This window comes from Corvus cornix, chromosome 1A (genome assembly GCF_000738735.6).
Source record: "Corvus cornix cornix isolate S_Up_H32 chromosome 1A, ASM73873v5, whole genome shotgun sequence".
In the NCBI taxonomy this organism is placed as follows: Eukaryota; Metazoa; Chordata; class Aves; order Passeriformes; family Corvidae; genus Corvus; species Corvus cornix.
Genome location: NC_047057.1, coordinates 69,990,041 through 70,012,264, shown reverse-complemented (window position 1 = coordinate 70,012,264; position 22,224 = coordinate 69,990,041). Strand labels below are relative to the sequence as shown.

Here is a 22,224-nt window from a genome sequence, read left to right as displayed (position 1 = left end):
CTTTTCTATCCTGCCCTCTATATGACCTCTCTCCTAATTGGAATATATCTTGTTTTTCGATAATAGAATTTCCCCAGGAGATAGTCAATTTTTAGAGCTGAAAATTAATTTACGGGCCCTGCTTGATTGCATGCATCAGATATGTTTGTCTTTTACCACATAGTGACCTTCTTCTCCCCTCTCCCTTCACATCTCCATAGCTAGGAATTCACTTCAGGGTCAGATAACATGCCTTTTTACTCTGTGAGACAGGTATTTGTGTCACGCCTTTCACGTGCTGGTGTTTACGTACCAAGAGTGCTCTTGGAGAGCTGTGTCCCAGTCAAAAGATTGGAATTTCAATCATTCCTTGCACAACAACTGGCAGAACTGTGGCCTTTCTGATTTTGTAGCAATTTCCAGTTCACGTATGTAGAAGTGGCCAGGGCAGGGAATGGGGACCGTGCCACTCAGAGATACTTTTTCCTTGCAATTTGGTACTTCACTCATGAGCCTGTTCATAGCTCCACAGGACCTCTCTCCGAGGCTTTTAAAATGAGATTGAAAAGGTAGTCCACACAGTTCATTGTCACATCATGTGGATACACTGGATGTGTTTCCTTCCAGTCCCTCTAGTATCTGCCAAAAAAAGGCCTCTTCCTTTCATAAGATGCTTTAAGAATAGTAACCTAAATGTAATGAATTTTTTCATTTCATCAGTTGAGATTTCTGTTTTTCAAGAATCCTAGTATGTTTCCATGAAATATACTTCTTTGCAGAGCCAATCTTTTATTTTATTCAACTGATGATGTACTGAAGTGCTCAAATTGAAATGAAAAGTTGAGCAAACACAGATGCTGTTCAGAGCGACGCATTTGCTCATGCTCAGTGTTAAGGACACTCCTGCAACGTTATTTTGATGAGTTTATTTAAGACAGTGAGTGTGAGATTCACCTCATGTAGACTTAGATGGCCACAGCATAAATTTTTACCTCAGCTGGGCATCCTCAGTGCCCTTTCTACTGGATAAAGAGGAATAGGCAAATTTAGCTCATAACTCATCTGACCTATTTTAGACATTTCCAAACTTTGCATCCTCAAATCACTCCAGTGAATATAAAAGGCGTCTAAGTGGTTATATCAGATCTAGATGTCAGCAACTGATACATTTACTGGTTAAATGGATCCCACTCAAAACTGCAGGGAAGCATCTTCCACAAAGTGAAATCTACGTGGTACCCTTTTAAAAAACTTGATCAGCCAATTATGTGATCCTAAAAACGGCATTTCTGCTGGGGCTTAGCTCAGAGCTGACAATGTTTGGGTTAAAGAAGGTTTTCAGAGCAATCTGTAACAAGTCCATCTTAATGACTGGTTTCTCCCAGCTTCCAAATGCTGTCATGGTCAGCCCATGAGCACGTTCAAGTTATGTGTTGCAGTAAATAAGATCCTGGGTTTTACATGCCCACAGACACACTCATTTGAGACAGTTCCCTGCAACAGCTGAGCTCCATAGCCCATCAAATATTTAAAAAGTTTATTATTTAAATCAAGTCATCCTGGCCTGTTTAGATAGACACTGAAGTCAGCATGCCACGCTAAAAGGAAAGTCTTTGGGAGCATTGTGAGCAAGTGGGACAAACTTTACAAACATCATAAAAGAAATCAGTTAATTAGGTGAGTTGGATAGCAGCAACATTCAAGTTGAAATAACCTGGTAACCTCAAAGAGTGAGAAAAGGAGAAAATGAGGGTGCATATACACATATCTTGCTGAGAAAGATCCAACAGATCCAGGTTTTTGGCAGCTATCAGATTTCTAGGCCTTATTTTGAATCTTTGTAGACCAGGACAGCTCTGCTCCATAAGCAGAGAGCTCTGCCAATTTATACCAGATGAGAATGTCATCCCCAGGAAGAACAAATAGAAAAAAGAACCACAATAAAATCTCTCCAAGCAAACTTTTATCTGTTTAATGCAGATGTGCCTAATCTTTCACAGTCCAAGAACAAAGAAAATGTACAATGTCAAAATGATGCAAGCTTTTAAAATCACTTGAATTAGTGTTTCACTGATATTTTTATTAGAATTCCAGCAAAAAGAAGGCAATACAACATTTAAACTTTGCTGACCATTTATCACAGGCTAAATGCCAATAAATATTTGGAAAGTAATTTTTATAATACTACAGTTTGGGTTTTGTTCCTTTAACTTTTATAGGGGAAAAATAGCAGTAGCAAAATGCCATTACCTTGAAAAATGCATAGTCAACATACAACCTTATAACAGCCTCCTACCACAAGACCCTTATGTCTAATGCCAGCATCCCCAGGTCCAAGCTCTTGGTTTCTAGCTTTGGCAGGAGCCTCAGTCTGCCACTTTTCACAGAAACCGGGTGTTACCAATTCCCTAAAAGTGTCAGCTGCCCCAGGTGAGTTGGAAGTCCATCACCACAATGGGTGTCAGGTGGCTTAGGAACCAGGCACATCCCATTTCCTGTTATCTCACAGGAACACGAGAGAGCTTTTGTGAGAAGTTCTTACAAGTATAGTACCACATTGGGGAGGGATGGAGTGGGTAAGTTTTAACTCAGTTTGTTCTGTGTCCTCTGCTATTTCATCTCAATTGCTATTGATGTCTGCTTCTTACTGCTAGGGATATGCAAGTGAAGCTCACAGGTAGGAGTGGAAGTAACTCAGCTTGTAGTTTCTCCTCTGCAGTCTGGAAGGAACAGAAGCCGCCTCACAGATCTGTTAAGGTCCCAGGCAAAACCTTAGCCTCCTCCAGTATTTCTAAAATCTCCACTGGATACTTTATCATTTGACAGTTTCAGCACAGGTGATAAAGAGTTTGTTATGCAAAAAAACACCCCACTTCTTATGCTTTTTCCTCACTTTCCCACCTGCTGTCTTCGTGTCTGTCTGGTTCTTCTGTCATCATAAATATGTTTTTGTAATTGTGACCGCAAGCATGTCTTCATTTCTAAACCACCTAATTCATAACGGAGTCTAAATATCTGATTGCCAGACCTCAAATTCTACATTATAAAGAGCTTATAAAACAATCTCAAAATATGCATCATATGGAAAAATTACCCTGAGTTTAGATCTCCATCTTTAAAAAAACCTAAAACAAAACCGTTACTTCTTTAGAAATTCTTGTGGATAAAAATAAAATTAAAATTCAGTCCAAAAAAGCAGATTTTATATAACTCAGTGTATGAAAATGCTTGCTTCTGGCTCACAATTTGTATGCAAATGAAAACAACAGAGCTATAGCTGGTGTTCTCCTGTAACCTTCGTAGTGTTGCTCACCGAGTGCCTTTACAGTAAAGTGTGATGCTTTTGTCAGAATTACCAACATTTTTAGAGAAGTAATTCTGAGTGGAATTAAAACAACCTTCTGCACCTTAAAAGGGGAATGAAAAGGGAGGAGAGGGAAAAGGGAGAGCAAATTGGTGCATTCCGCTCATTATGAATAAAGTATAGTTATTTAAATCAGGCCACTCCACGGAATGTCACATGAGCTAATACTTCATTTCCACCAGTTTGAAAGCCCTGCTTCTCAAGGGGAAGAGCCTTTTTTCAGCAGCTATCCACTCTGGCAGCATCCCTGTGTTATTTACAGAGAAATACACGGAGAACATCTATGAGGGTAAACACCTAATCGTGCAAGAAGAGGGGCGCTCTCCATTCTCATTGAAGATTGCACAGTTTCAAGACACTCTGCAATTCACAGGGTTCTGACCCACGGGTGTTACTTAGCAGTAGTGAGTCTAGAAGTCTATAGGGAAAAATATTCAAAATTTTCCTGATGTTTACATGTTCTCCTTCAAAAGAAGCAAAAGTGTCTGTGGCTGATAATTCTTTGTTTCATCCTACTGTTTCCATTACTGATTTACAGAAGACATACACTGGGACCCATAACAATGTGTCTACAAATCGTTATTAATGTTCATCTTTCAAAACCAGATGAGTTTATTTTGAGTTTACTGTTTGGAGTGTGTTGTCTGTCTCAGTTTTTGTCTCTCACGACCAGGCAGACCATTTTATCAATAACAGCAAACAGGCAAGAACACTTTTAGACCTTAACTACTTTGCTTTTATTTTTTGGGATCCCAAACCCTCGATTTTTAGGGGGGTTGAGGTCCAAATTAACAGAGGATTACTCTGCAGTGGTATAACAGCTAGTTGAACAGAGCAGCTTTGACACAGAGCAGAGCAAGATCTGTGGGTGCTGTTGAGATGCATATAAAAAAATCAGTGAAATCTGTGCAAAACTTTGGTTTAATGATAAGTATAAACAAACTCTGTATTAATCTCTGACAAGCAGATGTGCTAAAAGGATTTTGTGTGTTGTCATTGATGATTTTCCTCTGATCCTGAGCAAGCCTGCTAGCTGGCTGAGGTACTGGGTTGAGCTCATTGTCTGGTTTTTAAAAACTGGCCCTCAAACACTCTCTTAACAATCAGCTTTCTGTTAGAGGATGAAGGAGAAGCACTAAGCGAGTCTTGCTCTTCAGGCTGAGCTGACTGACATCGGGGCTGCTTGCCCACTCGTGTTCCTGGGTGCAAAAGTTCTGCCAGGCATCTCCTTTCCGGAATTCTCACGGATGTAGTGTGAATTGCTGTGTTTTATGGAGAGGGAAAGCTGGGTGTCCCTGCCTTGCTTTCACATTCCTGCTGACACCCAGTGGCTTCCCGGCACAATTGCACAGCCTCCTCGGTAGCGGCGGAATAATGAAAGTCACGGCGGCATTTCAAGGAATTTCAGTGAATCTCACGGACATCGACGGCCTCCTCCTTTTAATCACTTTTTAGAGGGAAAAATAAAGAAAACAAGGGGAATGGCTTGTTTGGAAATAAGCTGCAGGACAGCACCCGGGCTGTGACAGTCCCGCTCTATCGGTTGGGACCTGGATCCGGCTTTGGAAAGCATAAATGATCTCAGGAAAAACCCCAAAGGAGAAGCGCCCTCTGACTCTTGCCTTTTCATGCAAGAAGAGGTGAGGAATCGTGTTGTGACCGCAAAAGGCATTTGAGCATAAACCAATTTTTCACAGTACAATATGCCATCACCTCCAACCCCCAAAAGTTTTCATGTTCAGTTTGGGAAAAAGAAAAGAAAAAAGCCTTCACACAGTTTCAATTTTCTGTACAATAAGGTGATTTCCTATAGAAACAAATTTCATACCCTGCCAACTATGAGTACTAGGCCCTCAATATTAGTGGATATTTGATATTTTCTTTGGGTACCCCTCAGCCTTTGGTAAAAGTCCCAAAATAAAAGAGCCCAGCTAAGGATCTTAAGCCTGGCCTATTATTGCTTTCTTAACAACAGCCTTTTCTGCTTCGGAGACAGCTGTCTTGTTACTCGTTCTAAGCGAAAGAGGAATGGGATTTGTATAAAATCCCAGGCATTTGTATAAAAACTCATTTATGTGCAGGATCCAGCTTTGTGAATGTAAACAGCGGCTAAAAACAGCCTTCATCTTTTCTATTCCAGAAATAAGGAAAAAAACCAGCCTGTATGAAGCATATGGGATTCACTCAAACTTGATCATCCAAATGTATTAAATGTAAAAAGAGTGAAGTAAAAGCAAAGAAGTATCAAAAAACAATATCAAACCCCCTCCATGGTCAATCACAGGCTAAATGCAGCAGCAGTGCAAAGAATGTGCAGGCACAAGGCGTGTGCCCACACATCGTGCATTTTAAGGACTCACCAGCTAATATTTCCTATCTTTTTCCAGAAGCCATACGGTAAACAGATAGCACTAACAAAGTCAAATATTAATAACCAAGAACTGCACATCTCCAAATCCCCTTCCCCCAACCAGCAAAACCCATAGAAATTTACACTGACCAAAGCAAATAGAAAATAAAAGTCAAAGCACTTACATGGTTGACATTTAGGGATAGAACCAAGTACCCTTTCCATCCTTTTGAATTTCCTAAGTTATAACATTAACAGAAAATAAATACACATTGAAATGGAGTAACTCATGATCGTGACATACAGTCACTGAGAAGTTACGGTAATAAGGTTTTGAAACAGAACATCCCAAGAAGAAATTCTGAACTGTCTCTAGACAGCTCAGATCAATTTAGCATTTTGTCACACTCTTAAGCGATCTGGTTGGCTTTGTCCACCCGGAACAGCTTTCTCAGTATAATTACTTTCCAGCCACACAGTTCTTTCTTTTGAGGAGCAGCATATTTTCAGCGCTCCCAACGCTGTGATTGATTTCTGGTGCGATGGAAAGAGAAACGGTTTGCAGAAGCATGAAAACAAATCTACAAAAATGTTGATGCAGGGGACACGACTCAGCCCTTCACCTAAAACCTGAATGATGCTTTGGGGAATGTAGAATTAAGGAGGTAGAGAAAAACATCTATTTCGCATTTTATTGATGTTTCTGAACCTTGTCTAGTTTCAAAAGTAGATACTCCAGAGTAATACATAGAAAACCTCTCAGCATCAAGAAACCATTCCTTCTAGCCAAAGTAACTGAGAAAATGACACTAAAAATGGTCTGTGTGCTTTCTTGGTTGTTGAAGAGTCAGAGCCCACAAGTCCTACTCACAAAATTGTTTGAGACTAGTAACAGCTGTCTCAATTCTCACATTTTTGTTGTGCAAAAGAGACAGTCACTATATTATGCATTTTTTCACCTTCTACCTTTTGCTCCTTGTTTCTTGAAACATGAACTGAAAACTGTGTGACATCTTGAAAACTTATTTCCCACTGAATTGCATATTGAATTTAAATTTTGTAAGACTGAATGAAGCTTAGCTCAGAATCCGCAGGCATTATTATTAATATAACTAAGATTTTGTTAAGATGGAGACTGGGAGAGGACTTGGATGCCTTACAGACTTGCTGGTTCACCAATTATTAAGGCAATGGCCCTTGTTTACTGACACTAATAAATTCTGTTAGTTCATGCAGATGAGAAGCTGGTTTAAAAAATAGTTGAGCCAATGTGAACTTTTTGTCTTAGTGGAAGCATTGCCTTTCCTTCACCTCTTTCTTGTCTGTTAATTTCCATTGTCTCATTCCATGAGGTGCTTGTTTGAAAGGATGAAATCTCAGCTTTTTAAGTGCAAGAGTAAAAGCGAAAATATTTAGACACCTAAAGTGAGCTATTCTTTTGTGAAAGAGATTTCAGTGTCCTTAAGAGGGTATGAATGTGGTGAGAACTTTCTGTTTATTTCCTCCCTGAAGTGGAAGAGACCTTCCTGGGTTTTTAGATTAACTCTGTATTTCTTGATCTTTTCTATTCTGTGGTAGGTTAGGTGCTAATAATCTTTATCTTTATGGTCTTATGCAAACAGATTCACTTTGCCATTGATGGATCATTAGAAAAGCACTAACCTAACAAATATGCACGCACAAAAACCGGGTGTGAGAAACCCACAGCTGTGCATAGGATCATAGAATCATTCAGGTTGGAAAAGACCTCTAAGATCGTTGTGTCCAACCATCGACCAAGCACTGCCAAGACCGCCACCAAACCAGGATCCTAAGTGCCACATCTATGGGTCTTTTATAATGTATCATATTCCATATATACAGGCATTAAATAACATTTTGTACCCTTTGAGATTCCTGAAGCCACTAAAGTACCAACCCAGAAAGGAGAAATCTTGGAATATACTGAAAATTTAGACTAAATTTGAAGAGTCTCTTTTTCTTTTAACTAACTTTATATGTTGCCTTTTACCCTTGCAACTTTCTTTTCTCGCTGTGTTTTTATTTGCATTGTGACAGTGCTTGGAAGTCATTGGTGAGGACTTCTCTGGGGCCAGAACTACACAATACCCCACCGAAAAAAATCCCTATGTGACTTGCAACATGAATATAAAATGTTGAGTGGCTGTATAGATATAGACACACAAGTGCAGAAAAGAGTGAGACTGCATATTTGTATAATCCTTGCCTCTGGTTTTACAAACAAGGAAAAAAAAAGTACTGCTATCTCAAAATTTTCAGCGTACACTGAACATGTAGTTATCTCGACAGACTTCTTCCCCCTCACTGAAACTCCCAGGCTTAATGTATTTTAAATGCTATTATAAACAAAAGTCAGGATCTAAATTTGGATTTGTCTAGCATATGAGGCTTGTTTGCCCTAAATTAGGAAATTAGGCCAAATATCAGTCAAAACTCACCACAGATATTATTGGGGAGTTATGTAGTGCTCATAATTTTAGTATCAGTTATAAATTTTCTTGATGTTGTTGATAAGATTTTTGGTGTGGGAATCAAGTTTGCTTCTGCCAGAAGAATGATGGATGCCATCAGTGCACGACAAGTTATGGATAATTATACTTAAACTAGCTGCACTGCTTTCTGTTAACTATGCATAGGAGATAATAATAATTTAGGGAAAATACGTTTAATGTAGGCCTCATTTTAAGGAAGGAATGTGTAAAACTGCATCCAATTTCCAAACAGGTGAATATGTAAAAAGACTGAGTGACTGCCTGTGCAAATGAGAGAGAGAACTTTCATGACATATTGTAGATGAGATTAGGTGCTTATTTATAAAAGCAACAACAACAACATCAAAAAAACAACCCCTACATTCTTAAAGGACGAGAGGAATTTGTTGTCTGTGGTGAGGTGCTGTTGGGTCCATTTGTCTGCATATGTTTGGCTAATACATTTTAACAGATAGTGCTTTGCTTCCCGTGACAGGATTGAGATCTATAGCTGTACTGACTATATATTATTTCAAAACCAAATAAACACAGAGAATCCCTATTTCTGTGTGACAGTACTCAGACAGATAAGTAACAATAAGAGGAATGCATGTGCTCTAGAAATCCATTCATTCAGAAAGATCCCAAAGCACTTACTAGATTATTAAGAGAAATCACTTGCACAACCACTTTAACAGTAGCAATGTAGCAATACTACCCAGATGTCTGTGATGAGAGGAATGTCTTGTCTCAGTCATTATCCCACTGCACTCTATAGATCATCAGTAACCTCTACAATCGTTGCTGTTGGTAATTGGCTGTAAATATGTTTGAGCTATAGACAATGTATAGAAGATGAAGCATGTCCAAAGCCTGATCCAAAACTCCTTGGAGTAAACACCAAGGGAGTTTTATAGGCTTTGACTCAGTCTCTCAACTTCCTTGGGACTACTCAACTTACTTGGGACTTCCGTGGGACTACTTGATTGCTAGAAGATAACTGTGTTTTTCAGAGCAGTGCTCTTTGGATGTGACATATAAACCATGGCTCAGGAATAGTTTGATTCAAAATTACCATGGGAAGGAGAATGCACAAGGTCTCCTCAAGAGCCTGAAGTGAGCTGGAATGTCAGAGCCCTGGCTGCAGCAGAGGATGATGCTCTTGAAACAGTGATAACAGAGTAAGCAAGGTCAAAGACATCAAGAGCAGTGCCTGCATGTCCACAGGAGATAGGTGGGGAGGTAGTGAAATTCTTTCTTAAAGTAAGAAAATACAGAGGGTCTGCTGGTCATATGGATTTTCATTTTTGCCAGGATTGCCACTCCCAGCCAAGGGCTTGCACATATTTTGATGCTAGAAGTAGAAATTTGAGTGCCTAGAGTCCCATGCAGTTTGAGTACTGAAGACAGGAGTTACAAACATATATGTAAATTAAACCTGTCACAATCTGGTTGCAATATGTTGTCATATTCTACATAATGTGGACATAAATATATGACTCATTGTGAATATATTCCATTATCTTCCCTCTGAATCCCATTAACTGTTTTACATTAAACCCTAGGTAGTACTTGTTTTACTCCATCATCAATTCCAACAAATCAGAGATGGTGACAGCACTGCCTCAGTTGTACCATCCCAGTGTGAACATTGGCATATATCAAAGGACTGTTAAATTATCAATGTCCCTCTGATGCCACTCTGATTTTCAAAGTCAGCACGTTCTAGGGGCAGTACAATAGTGGCAGAGCAAGATGTGACAGGGGCCCATCTCCACTTCCCTGACTTGCACACTTGGCAGCATAAAGTGAATTATGGCAGCTGCTGGCTGCTCTCCCTCAGAGAACAGCACCCAGAGACTCACCAGCCAGGTTTCTGAGCCTCTTTTGTAGGAGGATCCGTGTTAGAGAACAGCTTCCTCCTCCACCACATGTCAGCTCACCGATCCATCCTCCCTTTACATGGTCCCTGTGTGGGATGCTGCTCCAGGTTCACCACCTGACTGGTTTCTCAATCTGTAGGAATGTTTGGCAGCATGTCAAGGTGTTTGGATGCCAGTGAGACAAAGCAAACAGTGCTGAAGTACTGAAGAAAATTAAAAAGTTAGCTCTCTGTATAGTATGTGATTGAGCAGAAGGGAGTATTGGTGCTCTGTGCAAAGAGCCACAGGGAGACATTGGAGAAGGAGTCATTCCGAGAGCTATGTGATGATATGTAGATTATTTTGATCAAAAAGTCCCTTAGAAATCAACTTACTATGCTGCATTACAGCAATAAATTTTGTTTCTTCCAAGTTACTGTAGCAGCAAAATGAGCAGTGCTTAATTTAGTAGTGAATCAGCATTTCCATTCTCCTTCTTTTTCCCACTTTCCAAACTTAACAAGAGTTTTGTGGAAAAGAGTCAGACTCTACCAGAAAGCAAAGGCATTCATAGGTTATGCTGGAATGAACACACATTTGAACCAGCTTTATCCATCCTTGCTTTTAATGGGGCCCTGAACTCAGCAGAGGCTGTTAGGTGCTTTTGTAATACAGATTAACAATAATACTAAAGTTCCTCCCATATCTCAGTCCTCCCAAAGAGAGAGACTTAGGCTAAGATACTTTAAAGCTCTCCTTAGGCTGTTGTGAGTTCAGTGTGAAAGTACATCTGTTGCCATCTCACGTTAACACTTAAGGCTCTAGAAGTGGGGGCCTTTTGCTTTTACTATAGCTTGTCAGATTATGGAACTGAGGAAACCATTGATCCCTGAAGGATAAAAATCAGTGGAAGGCTCCTTAAAAGAAAAATGCAGTATATTCAAACAGCATTAGAGAAAGTCCTCTCTTTGTAGTTTGAGATGTTGAAGGTCAAGGGAAAAAAAAATAAAAAGAGCCCCACATAAAAGTTAAAAAAAAAAAAAACCAAACAAAAAAAAAACTTTAGGCAAAGCAGCCATTGCCAAGTTAAAGTAGAAAAAAAAATAAAAATAAAACTTTAAAGCTTTTTCTGATGTCTGTCCTTTGTTTTTACAATGTTAGCTATTCAAAAGGAAAAATGATTAAGCTGTCTGCTTTCAAACTGCTGTATTAAGGTGTTGATAGTAAATAAAATGTCTTATTTGCTGCTGAAGAGCAAAAATGTGAAGGTCATAAAAGACCAAATGAAAACTTTAGGAAAATCTTTGTTGAGGAATTCTGAATTCTGATCTAATTGAAGAGAATGCCATCATTTTAAATGGAAGTCAGGTCCCCGTATTCCTGTGGAAAAAAGACCAGCTTTGGAAACTTTAGCACTGAGCTACTCCTGTAATGCTAATAACATTAAGTTATTCCTGTAACTGAAGTAACACTTTGCAATGGGAGTGAGGAACACTGAAGAACCTGGATGTGTTTTTCCCTGGGTAGGCTTGTGAATTGCCTCCTTGCCATGCCTTGTGTTACATCCTAATAAATTACATTAGTAAGGCAAAACTTGGCATTTCTATGTCAGAAGTTTGAAGGGGGCTTTGGCTGGTGGAGGCTTTTTGAGGGGGGCAGGAGCAGGGAATGGGGCCATGTCTCTAACAGAGTACTGCTCCAAGAAAAGCCAGCTCTGCTTCCAGGCATGCAAGTTATCTCCTGCAGGGTCTGATCCTCTCCCCATGGAGAGGGATAAACCTCCCCCAGGCTCCAACCTGTGCAGGATCAGGATGGCAGCGTCCCCTGGCACAGCTCATGCTCCAGGGATCATGTGTGGGGGTTCCAGTGCAGAAAAAAAGAGGGCAAACAACTCACTGAAAACTGTAAAAAAAGAAACTCAGAAACTCACTCAGAAAAGTGAGTTAGGACTTGGGGGAAAAAAGAACCTAGTGAGGTTTTGTAAAAGGTCTCTTAACTTTCTTTCTTGTGGTCACAGTTTCAGACACTGAATGTATCTAGAAATTAATTAATTTCTTACTTTATGAACAGACTTTCAAACAACACCACTTTTTGGGGGTTTTTTGGGGTTTTTTGTTAGTATTGTATTCTGAGGAGCTGCAGTACTCTTTTGAACAATAGCAATGGGATCTGGGTTTAGTTCGGATTTTTTTCCCTTGACAAACTCTTCTTTTCAATACCTGCTCTTTTTACTGCACTGAGCTGGGAGAACACTGTACTTTGAACAAAGAGCTAAAGCACTTTTTTGTTTGTTTGTTTTTCACATACTAACCTCTGGCTTTTTGGCCATGCTCAAAATATGCTTGCTTTATGCCTGTCAATTTAAATGAGTTTTGTTTTAATTTTTGCACCAGATGAGTTCACGTTGTGGTCTTTGAAAAGGCCAGGCAGAGTTTCCCAGAAACCCAGCATTTCCAAATAGCCTCTTCAAGTGGAATCACTTACTGCAATTTAAATATTCGAGCACTTTTATTCTAAAGTTAATATTGTTTATAGGAAGCAAATGCAAATAAGTGGTAAAAACCTTTTGGTATTAGGTCATTAAAAATCCATTCTTGACTTCCTGCCCACAACTACATCTTTTTTCAGACCTGTCACCCATTTCGTTTAAGCACTTAGCTTTCTCCTAATGAATGAATTGGCATTTCATATTACCTTATTATCCTATAAAGCAAAATGCATACTCAATAACATTAATGGTAATTTCTCATAAAGACACATTATCGATCCGGGTGCTACCTGTAAGCATTGAAAATTGCAGCCTGCACACAGAGCTTTTCACATCTGGGCCTGAAGAATTAAAGAAAAATTAAATTTGACAGCAGTAAATTCACAGGCACAATCTAGGCACCAATTTATATGCAAAATGAAATGCTTTATGAAAATTTCCTCTATTTTCTCACGGAGATTTGGGAAAAAGATTTCACTAGATGCTTCTTTCTCTAATATCCCTCAACTTAAATATTATACTGCAGTCACTGCAGACTCCCTTTGATGTATAAATAATCAAGTTAAATTATGTGCAGCAAGGAGACTAGTGCTCTGCCATTCTTATTTTACAAAGTAATATCTACCCTAGAGGGTCAAATTTCCCTGACAAATTCTTAATTACTATGTTGCAACAGAAGCAGAATCTATTTGTGCATAAATCCCGGGCATTCCCATGTGGTAAGTAACTAATATTACCAACCATTTCACTTGGCCTGTTCACTGAACTCCATAATTAGATAATACTTTTGATGATGGTACATTTGAAGTCTTAATCCATTTAATTTTTTATGAGATTTTTTTATTTTAATAGGGATATGTTAGTGACCGCTGCCTATTTAAAAATCATTAAAATTCTGTCCACAGCAGTAATAAAGATTAAAGATTACTAATATGGCATTCATAACCTTTCTGGTTTTCTAGAAATCTGGGGCTTAAGGTAAATGTTAAAGGTCATTTAATATGTTAGTCAGTAATTATAATCCTGGGTAATAGGTTCCTTTTCTAATTATCCTGGTATAAAAGTTCTATTGTTTGGGTCTATTCTTCTGATTTTCTTATTTGGATTTTAGGGGGAATGAGTAATCCTGGAATTAAGTTTCTGAACATTGATGAAAGTAGGTAATGCACAATGATTAACTGGATAAAAGCCATATGTTTGAATGCCGCATAATATCTTGCCTTGAAGTTACTTACAAAAGATGCAGCATCCCCTTCCAGGAGAAATAAAGCAGAAAGGTCACTGCAGAGATTAATACCTTTTTTTATTTTAATATCAAACATTGACAAATAAGATAAAGGCTTTGTGAGCAAGCTCAGAAGAAAGTGAGAGTGGTTAAACACTAGATGGGAGAGAATCCTCGAAAAGTCTGCCGGTCATTTGAGAGGCAGGAAAAGGAAATGTCCTCCTTGAGACCCCAGCTCAGGAAAACCTTCAGGAATGAGTTTCATGGAATGCAGCACACTCTGCATGCTTTCCTGGGATGCAGCTTGGATCTGCACCTTTTGCCCTGTGATGCAAGTGGGATTGCTGAGGCTCACTGAAGAAAATGTTCTTACCCTTCTGCTCATGACAAAAAAAATCGATGTGATTTTGTCTTAGAAACACACTTGTTTTCTATGATATGGATATTCTGCAATGCCTTTCTTCCTTTATCTAGAAGGGTACATAGATGTATATTTGTGATGTTTATAGATAATGCATTAAGAACATTTACATACCAGGACCTGAATTCTGGAGTAAGCACTTAAAAATGTATTTGAGTGCAATGTATTTGATTTTAAATACAATTTTAAGCTCCCTGTAAGTTAAATGTGTCCTAAAATGCTGTCTTAGATCACAGTGCCCTGATGGATCACTTTGGAACCTGAAAAGGGTTCAAAAGGGATATCAATCCTCCTGCAAAACTTAGATTCCTGGGCAAACGTCTTCCTGTGAGCTGTGGATCTCACACCACCACGAGTGCCATAATGCTCTAAATGCAGGAGGAAAAATGTAAGGGAAAACTAGGACAACAGTAAGAAAATGTCTTTAGGAGGTGACCTACTCTTTACAGTGTTTTTCAATTTTATCACAATACAAATACATAATAGCATTAAAAAACCCTTCAATGTCACAAACTCTTGTTTCAGCAGTAATTATATCTCACTAGCTGGCTTTGGGCAAGTCACTAAGGCCGTGTTTGAAGGGCAGCTGCAGGTCATGATTTTTCCATGGTCACTGAGCAGCTTCTTGAGCTGCAGATTTGTGCTGGAGCTGATATTCTGTACTTTTTTAAAATCAAGCCTCCAACGCCTTAGCTCGGAAGTAGAAAAAAATGTTGTCAAACGCATGAAAAATCTGGTCTTAGTATCTCCATTTTAAAAGGATGACAGCGATATGATCTGTTGAGGTGGTATGAAGTTAAAATGGTCAATTTTTATAAGGCATTTCCCTTTACAACAGAAAGGCAACTGCTAGTACTCCAGCTGATAAAACCACTGAAAATCAGAGCTCAAATCTTTTGCAGCAGTCCTTTATTCTTGAAGACTTAGAAATTCACAGCCTCTTGTACTTAGAGTTATTTTGAAGGAGCTAAAAAGCAGACTGATGAATATAATTTAACTATGATTGGTGAAATTTCAAGAATGCTAAATCAGAATTGTATATAAAACCTTGATTAAGAAATTAATCTCCTATAAGCGTTCCCTTCATATTGAAACCCAAGTAGCAAAATCTGAAGCTTTCTTGTAAAGCAGCAGTAGCTGACTTGAGAAAAAGTTCAACTTCCTGATTTTATCAGTAAATCCATGTGAGCAGCCTTCTTTCAGAGCTTTTTTTAAATACTGGAGTGAAGAGTTTGTTAAAGTTCTGATTCTTTTATACTTTTCTGCCTCTTTTTTTTTTTTTTTTTTGGCCTTTTACCTAGCTGCAGTTTCCCAATGAGCCTTTCATACCAAATACTACACAGTATTCATTTGAAGGAAAAGAAATGCAGCCAAATCTTTGTGTTGACACACTCATAATTTATTCAATTCACCGACCATCTGACAGATAAAATTCATGGGCTTCTGAACTAGAGAGCCACTCAGGTGCCAAATTAACAAACTCAGGTGAAATTAGTAATAGTTATGAATATTCACAGGAATATCTGGATCGGTTTCTACCTAAAGAGACCATTATCAAATGTTAACTCTTTAAAGTGCATGTCTGTCCCAGAATAGAGCACTGAAAAAGGAAGATTTGTACATTGTGCATCACCAGATGAGCTTCCAGTCACTGCAATGACAGTCAGGTGCTGCTTGTCCCCAGGACCTGCATGGCACACCAGGACCAGGCAGTCTCTGAGCAGTCTTGGCGCCAGCCAGGCCTTTCCAGACCTTCTCAAAAGTTGGAGCAGCTTCAAGACTTCATCTAATCTATATTTAGCTAAGATGTTTTGCCTGCTCTTGAGTCAGGATGCTCTGCCATGCTTCCTTTCTACATCACATCTCCCGTGCTAGTGATCAAATGTAATTGGACCTGCTTTGCCTGCCCCGGCTGTATTCCGTGCAGAGAGCACCCTTGTGGATAAACCACGTCTTGCACAGCCACAGCTGCTTAAGGGCTGATGCAAAATGCCTCTGCAAAGCATAAAAAAGAAAGATTTATCTTACGGGATATTTATTTTTACTGTCTTGATATTTAGTACGCACCTTCAGAGAGTTTTCCTAAAATATTTTCCATTATTCTGCAGCGTGAGTGAAAAGGGTAGCTAGAAATTTTATGTTATTTGGTCATCTGCCACTTAATACAGCTGGGAGGAAGAGCTGGATTTCATGGGGCTGGGGAGGAAAGATCCACAGTGAATAATGATTGAATACAGTGGAAACCTGCAATCACAGCAGTGGGTGCAGCCAGGCTGCAGAGGAGTATTCCTGGTAATTCTGTCAGCCAAAAAGTCAAACTGCTCAAAGTTTGTGCGTGACTTTTAGGGGAGGCACAAGTCATTGAACTCCATGTTGTCTTCTTGGATGTTAATCCGAGTACTGTTCCAGCCATCAGCAAACCCAAGGAAAAGTAAATTTCACCATAGCCAAGAGCTAATTAGATTACACACAGTAACATCCTTAGTAAAGCTATGAGATTTGCATGTGGGGCCTGGGCCAGTACATTTTCAGAACAGCTTTGTTCATTTGGTAAGAATTAGGTTGATAACATCTAAGTGTATGATGTTTGTTGTTTCTAAGTTTGGGGCTGTAAATGAGCAGCTGATGTAAAGGAACAGCTGGGAAACTCAGAAATGATGCAATGAAACACTAATTCCTTCTTATAGTTTACTTTCTCAAAGTTTTAAATTCTTGGTGCAGAATGAAAGAGGGAAAAAACACACAGTGTTTTAAGCTATTTATCAATGAAAAGATTTTTAAATCTTAAATTTGTTTTACATCTATGTGTATCTTTTCCACAGTTTTTTCTTTGCAAAATTTTGAAGTTTTTCTCTGTGAGCATATAACTTACTACTGCACCTATATATGTGTCTACAGAGTCTTGAGGTTGGCAAGACCATATAGGCACAATTTATAACCTGTCTTAAAGATCTGAGGATTAATTCAACAACACAGAGCAACATAATTAGAACTATCAAAATGTTACAGTTCATCACAGATTATTGCTTGAAAAATTTATACAACAGAAAGAAACATATTCCAGTGCCCTGTAGCCATCTCAGAAACAGCAGAAGACAGTACCAAAATGCACATTTTCTGTGAAAAATTCACAGAGACATATATAGGTTGGTCTGTCTTCAATCTGAGGCATTGAAATCTAAATTCAGATTTGACTCTGTTAGTTTTAATAAACTATACCTTAATACAATATTCCTGGTTTAAATGTTGAATTACCCAGGGAGGGGCAAAAAAAATCACAACATTTAATTAAGTGTTCATTTTTCCTACTTGAATTCCAAAATTTTAAAAAAAAAAGTCTCAGTTTTATTTTTAGTAAGTTGATGTTTGCTTTTTCTTCTTTTCTTTTATAAATCTCCCCTTCGAGCGACTCCTCACCTCTCAATCATCTTAACAGGCTAAATTCTGAAACTAATTGCTGTAGCTGCATTTGGAAGGAGGAAAGCAGAGTGACCAGATACAAAAACCTCCTGCTGGTGCCTTATAGGCTGGTGTGGAAGAGCAAGGCTGGCCCCAGCAAAAATAACTGTTTGAACTTTCCTGAGAAACGCAGAATTATGTTCCTTTAGTGATTGCTTCACCTGCTGTCTGCTTCATGAGCCATCCTGGGCTGTGAGCACCTTTTCCTTTGTGGTTTTGAGGCAACAGCTGAAGGAATAATGCAGGGAACTCCCGAGCTGTAGCAAAGTGGGGGGCCCTAGCAGAGAGCTGGGATTAGCAGCTTGCTGCTGAAAGGTGTTGGTGTACAGAAAATTGTGTCTTAAATGTCAGCAGGGCTTTGTGACTTGTAACAGTTCTGGTAAGAGAGGAACAGAGTGCTAACTGAGGTATAGGTAGGAATCACAGTAAGTAATGCAAGACTGGTTACATGCAGAAGTGCCAGAGAAAAACAGGGAGAGACTCAGAGAGGCATAGGATGGAGTCACTGGAGTAGTGATAATGAATAATTAAAAAATATATAAACTTAATAGACTTTTTGTTTGATAACTAAGTAAACTGTCTGCTTGCTGTAACTGAATAGTCAAGGGTGAGCAGATAAGTGCTATTTTGCCTGCATTGGAAAAGGCAAAGTTCTGCATTTCTGTTGTTTTCCACCTCTAATGGAATGCAAATAGCAGGAATGCAAATACTAGGCACCACTATTGTATCACTCTAATTACCTTGTGTCTCTGCTTTTTTGGTATTTAAAGACCAACAGAACTTGGTTTCTTGCTATGAATTCACGTGGGTTATGCTTACAGAGATTGCTCAGTTTCTGAATCAGCAGGACAATTACAACCAGATTTTTTTTTCCTTTCTTTGAATCACAGCAGTTAAAAATCACCTTTCAGACACCTCCTTATTCCCCAGGCTATAAAATACTATGAGGTGGCAGAGGAGAGATTATTTAATTCAAATGAACAAAGAAGAGGACAGAAGAGAAGGCCCACTGTTTGGAGGTTAGTGTTCTCACCTGAGCAGAATGAATTCATAAACTCCATCCAGTTTTTGCTCTTCTGATTGCATCCACATTTCACAGGGGGACACAGTCTCTAATGGCCCTGCCATATCACCTAATGCAGTGCTTTCTTGTCGGCTGTAGGAAGTGATGTTTGGGAGGTCTGGAGGTTCCACACTGCTACTACAGCTGTAATAAACCCAAGTGCATCATTGACTCTACTGTGGTGGCAGTGTGGCTGTGGACAGAGCTTGCCTGGAGCTCAGGTGCTTACCCACTGGTCAGGGCAGATGATAATGATGCTAAAGGTCTTGTCTTCACTCTACAGTCCCCTGATTCCTGTTTATTCTCCTGAGGATGGAAGGTGAAAGGACTGAAACCTGAAACCTTTACTTTTAAAGATGCCTTCACTGCAGTGCCTGGGTATCTCATTGGGTCATTGCCTGTCTGACCATTTACTTTATTTTTTACAGAAATTTTCCTGTCTGTAAAATTAAAATGTTGTTACTGATTGCAACGGAGCACCATAAAAATTATTTCAACGGTTATAAACCCCTTCTGGAATCATATGGTGATAAGTATTATTTGTACACAAGGACCTGAAAAGGGGGCTGTTTTGTATGATCTAAGGCTACTCTGTTGTGTTTGTTTTGTTTGTGTATCTGGATCATAGCAATAAACTCAGTTTAGAGAGCAAACATTTGATAGCGTATTTTGGTGCTCAAAAACCCCACAGGTGCCTAGGTACATGCAGATGTGAAGGAATTAATGAACTTTTAAATAACAGGGAAACCTTTCTGTTCAGAAGAACGGGTATCCATATATTTAAATTTTATAGATATGCATATTGCCACATTCTCTTTCAGCTAACCTTTGTGTGAGAGAAACTTCTGCTGATGTCAAAGGACCTGGAGGACATTAGCAGCTGATACTGGTGCCTGTCGGGTGCTGTTGGGTTTGTCTCCCCACCACTAGGCTGGCTTCCCTCACTACTGCCAGTGACCTTGCAAACAGCTCCGACAAAGGTCGGAATGGATTCATTGATCAGCCAGGCCAAGCATATGACAGTCTGTGCCTTAATTGAATCCCAAAAGGGGGCAGACTGGGTTTTTATTACAGAGGCCAGACGATAGCACTCATTAAAAGCTCCACAGACTGTGTGGTTTACTAATTAGTTTATTATACAGACACCTTGACGATGGGCAAAGTTGTCATTTTGCCCTTTATCGCACAGGGGATGTTGTTAAAAGTTTAATCAGCTAACACTGACCAACTTACCTTGGCAGGCTGTGGACAGTCATTACCGAGGTCACCCCTGCTGTAGCAATTCTGACAGGGTCACAGCATGAATCTCCAATAAAAAGCACGTTACATAAGGTAAGAGTGCACCTGAAAGGGAACCAGGAAAAGAGATGCGCTCAGCAGGGAGTAGGAAACAGATGGACTGTTAGGACAAGTGAAGCCTGTTACGGTTTCTCTTTGCTTACATTGTTTAACATATGCTTTTTGGAAATATGGGGAGCTCTGAGCTATTGCTGTGATATGTTCATTAGAACACAAGATAGCCTGAACCAAGCAGTGTGTGAACAGGCACTGAGTGTCTCTGCTCTGGCAAAAGCAGGGATGATTTCGCTAGTTAAGCAAAGCCTAGCACCCAGGTAATGTGCAGAACCAGAGTGGTAAGAGAACAGGGAAAACTGAAGATCGAGGCAGCCCAGATTTCCCTGCAATATTGTTTTCCCTTTCTTCCAGATTCTTCTTTCCTTCCAGAAGAGACTGAGGGGAGACCTCATTTCTGTCTACAGCTTCCTTGTGAGGGGAAAAGAGGGGCAGGCACTGAGCTCTTCACTTGTGACCAGCGACAGGACTTGAGGAAACAGCACGGAGCTGAGTCAGGGGAGATTTAGGCTGGATATCAGGAAAAAATTCTTCACCCAGAGGGTGGTTGGGTGCTGGAAGAGGCTCCCCAGGGAAGCGGTCACAGCACCAGGCCTGACAGAGTGCAAGAATATGGTGTGGTTCTTGAGGTGTTCTATGCAAGGCCAGGAGTTAGGCTTTGATGATCCTTGTGAGTCCCTTCCAGCTCAGGAGATTCTATAATTCTACATTCAGGGTAGTTTTGTAATGTACCTTTAGTATCTTTATTCCCTGCAGGTGTGGGAATGTGCTACAGCTCAGAGAAACTGTTCATAAGGTTACCTTTACTTAGTTTTACTACAGTGACATCTGGAAGTCCCAGCAGTTTTGTAGTGTAATGGGCCCATTAATACCCAGCCTTACAAAAAGAAATGCCCTCTACCAGCTCTGTATCAGAATACATAGAAGTGTAATTAGATATGTCAGATTAAGGATGGTCTAAAAAAATTGAGGCAAAATCATAAAGGTTCTTGATCTCTTCAGAGTCTGTTTGATTAAAACATACTACAACTTGATATTTTTTCTTAGGAACCTAGTTAAAAATAAAAATAGCTTTATCTGCCTGTCAGTCACACCTGTGAGGCAACTTCCATCAAATCTTCGACTGAACAGCGGTTTTAGTTGCTTCAGGTCTTCTGGCAGTTGGTATTTTCCACAACTGCTGGTAGAAGAGAACGATTTTAATTATTCCCTTGAGGGAAAAGCAGGGAACACGGCAGTCATTCCAGCTCTTTCATCTCAGCTGGCTGGCAAATCAATCAGTCAGGGTGCCCAGTGTACCAGATCAGCCATGGCATGTGCTGTCTCTTGATGAGCCACAAAGAAACTCAGGTAGGGGGCACAGAGTGGATGGCAAACTTGTGGTAAAACGCATGAAGAAGAGCTTATCTGAGGGCAGGATGGGGAAACATCATCATTTCATGGGGAAGAGCTGGGAAAGATGGATGACACAGGCAAATAAGTTTAGGACAGACTCATAAGAGGGGTGGAAAGAAAAAGAATATGTTGAGGTTGGTATCTGTAGAGGATATGTGGCAAAATTCCAGATAATATGAGATTTTGTTAATTTCTGTGCAAAAAATGGAACAAATAATTTCTTTGGGTGTAGAGCATTGTGACATGAAAAGAAAATCACTTTACAGTCCTGAAGAGGATCTTGACAGAAAAAAAGTACAAGTGATCCCACAAGGAATCTCCTGAGACTGAGGTTTTAGTTTACAGGGACAAGAGTACACCCTAACATTTCCAACAGGACAAGTAATGGCCTCAGGCTGTGCCAGGAAAGGGTCAGTGAAGAATTTCTTCACTGAAAGAGTTGCCAGGCATTGGCAACTCTTTTCAAACATTCATGATCAGCAGCTGTAATTCCAGCGTTTCAGGTCAGAAAACAGGAAAAAAAAGTATAAGATGTTTGGAATATGTTATCCTCTGGGAACTGGAGGAGTATATGAGATATATTGGATTTGGTTTACTCATATTTTCACTTTTTTATTTGGACATAGACATCAGCTGAAATTATGGCTTTGGAGAATGAAATGGAGGATTTGGTTGTTGACTGTTATAGAAACTTTCACACGGAATATCACTGCATATTTTTGAGACATGTTTCTTCCAGCCATATTCCATTAACAGTTGCATCACACACAGAA

The 22,224-nt window shown here is 39.6% G+C and overlaps 1 long non-coding RNA gene across 5 annotated transcripts in view; it reads left to right on the top strand.

Moving 5' to 3' along the window:
* LOC104692270 overlaps positions 1-22,224 on the top strand; it is a 128,239-nt gene that overhangs the window by 97,993 nt on the left and 8,022 nt on the right. For 3 of the 5 annotated variants that reach the window (XR_005604545.1, XR_005604544.1, XR_005604546.1), the window contains one exon: positions 18,531-20,035. This is a non-coding gene — a long non-coding RNA (uncharacterized LOC104692270). The remainder of the gene's footprint in view (positions 1-18,530; positions 20,036-22,224) is intronic. The other 2 variants (XR_005604547.1, XR_005604548.1) reach the window with 2 other exon arrangements.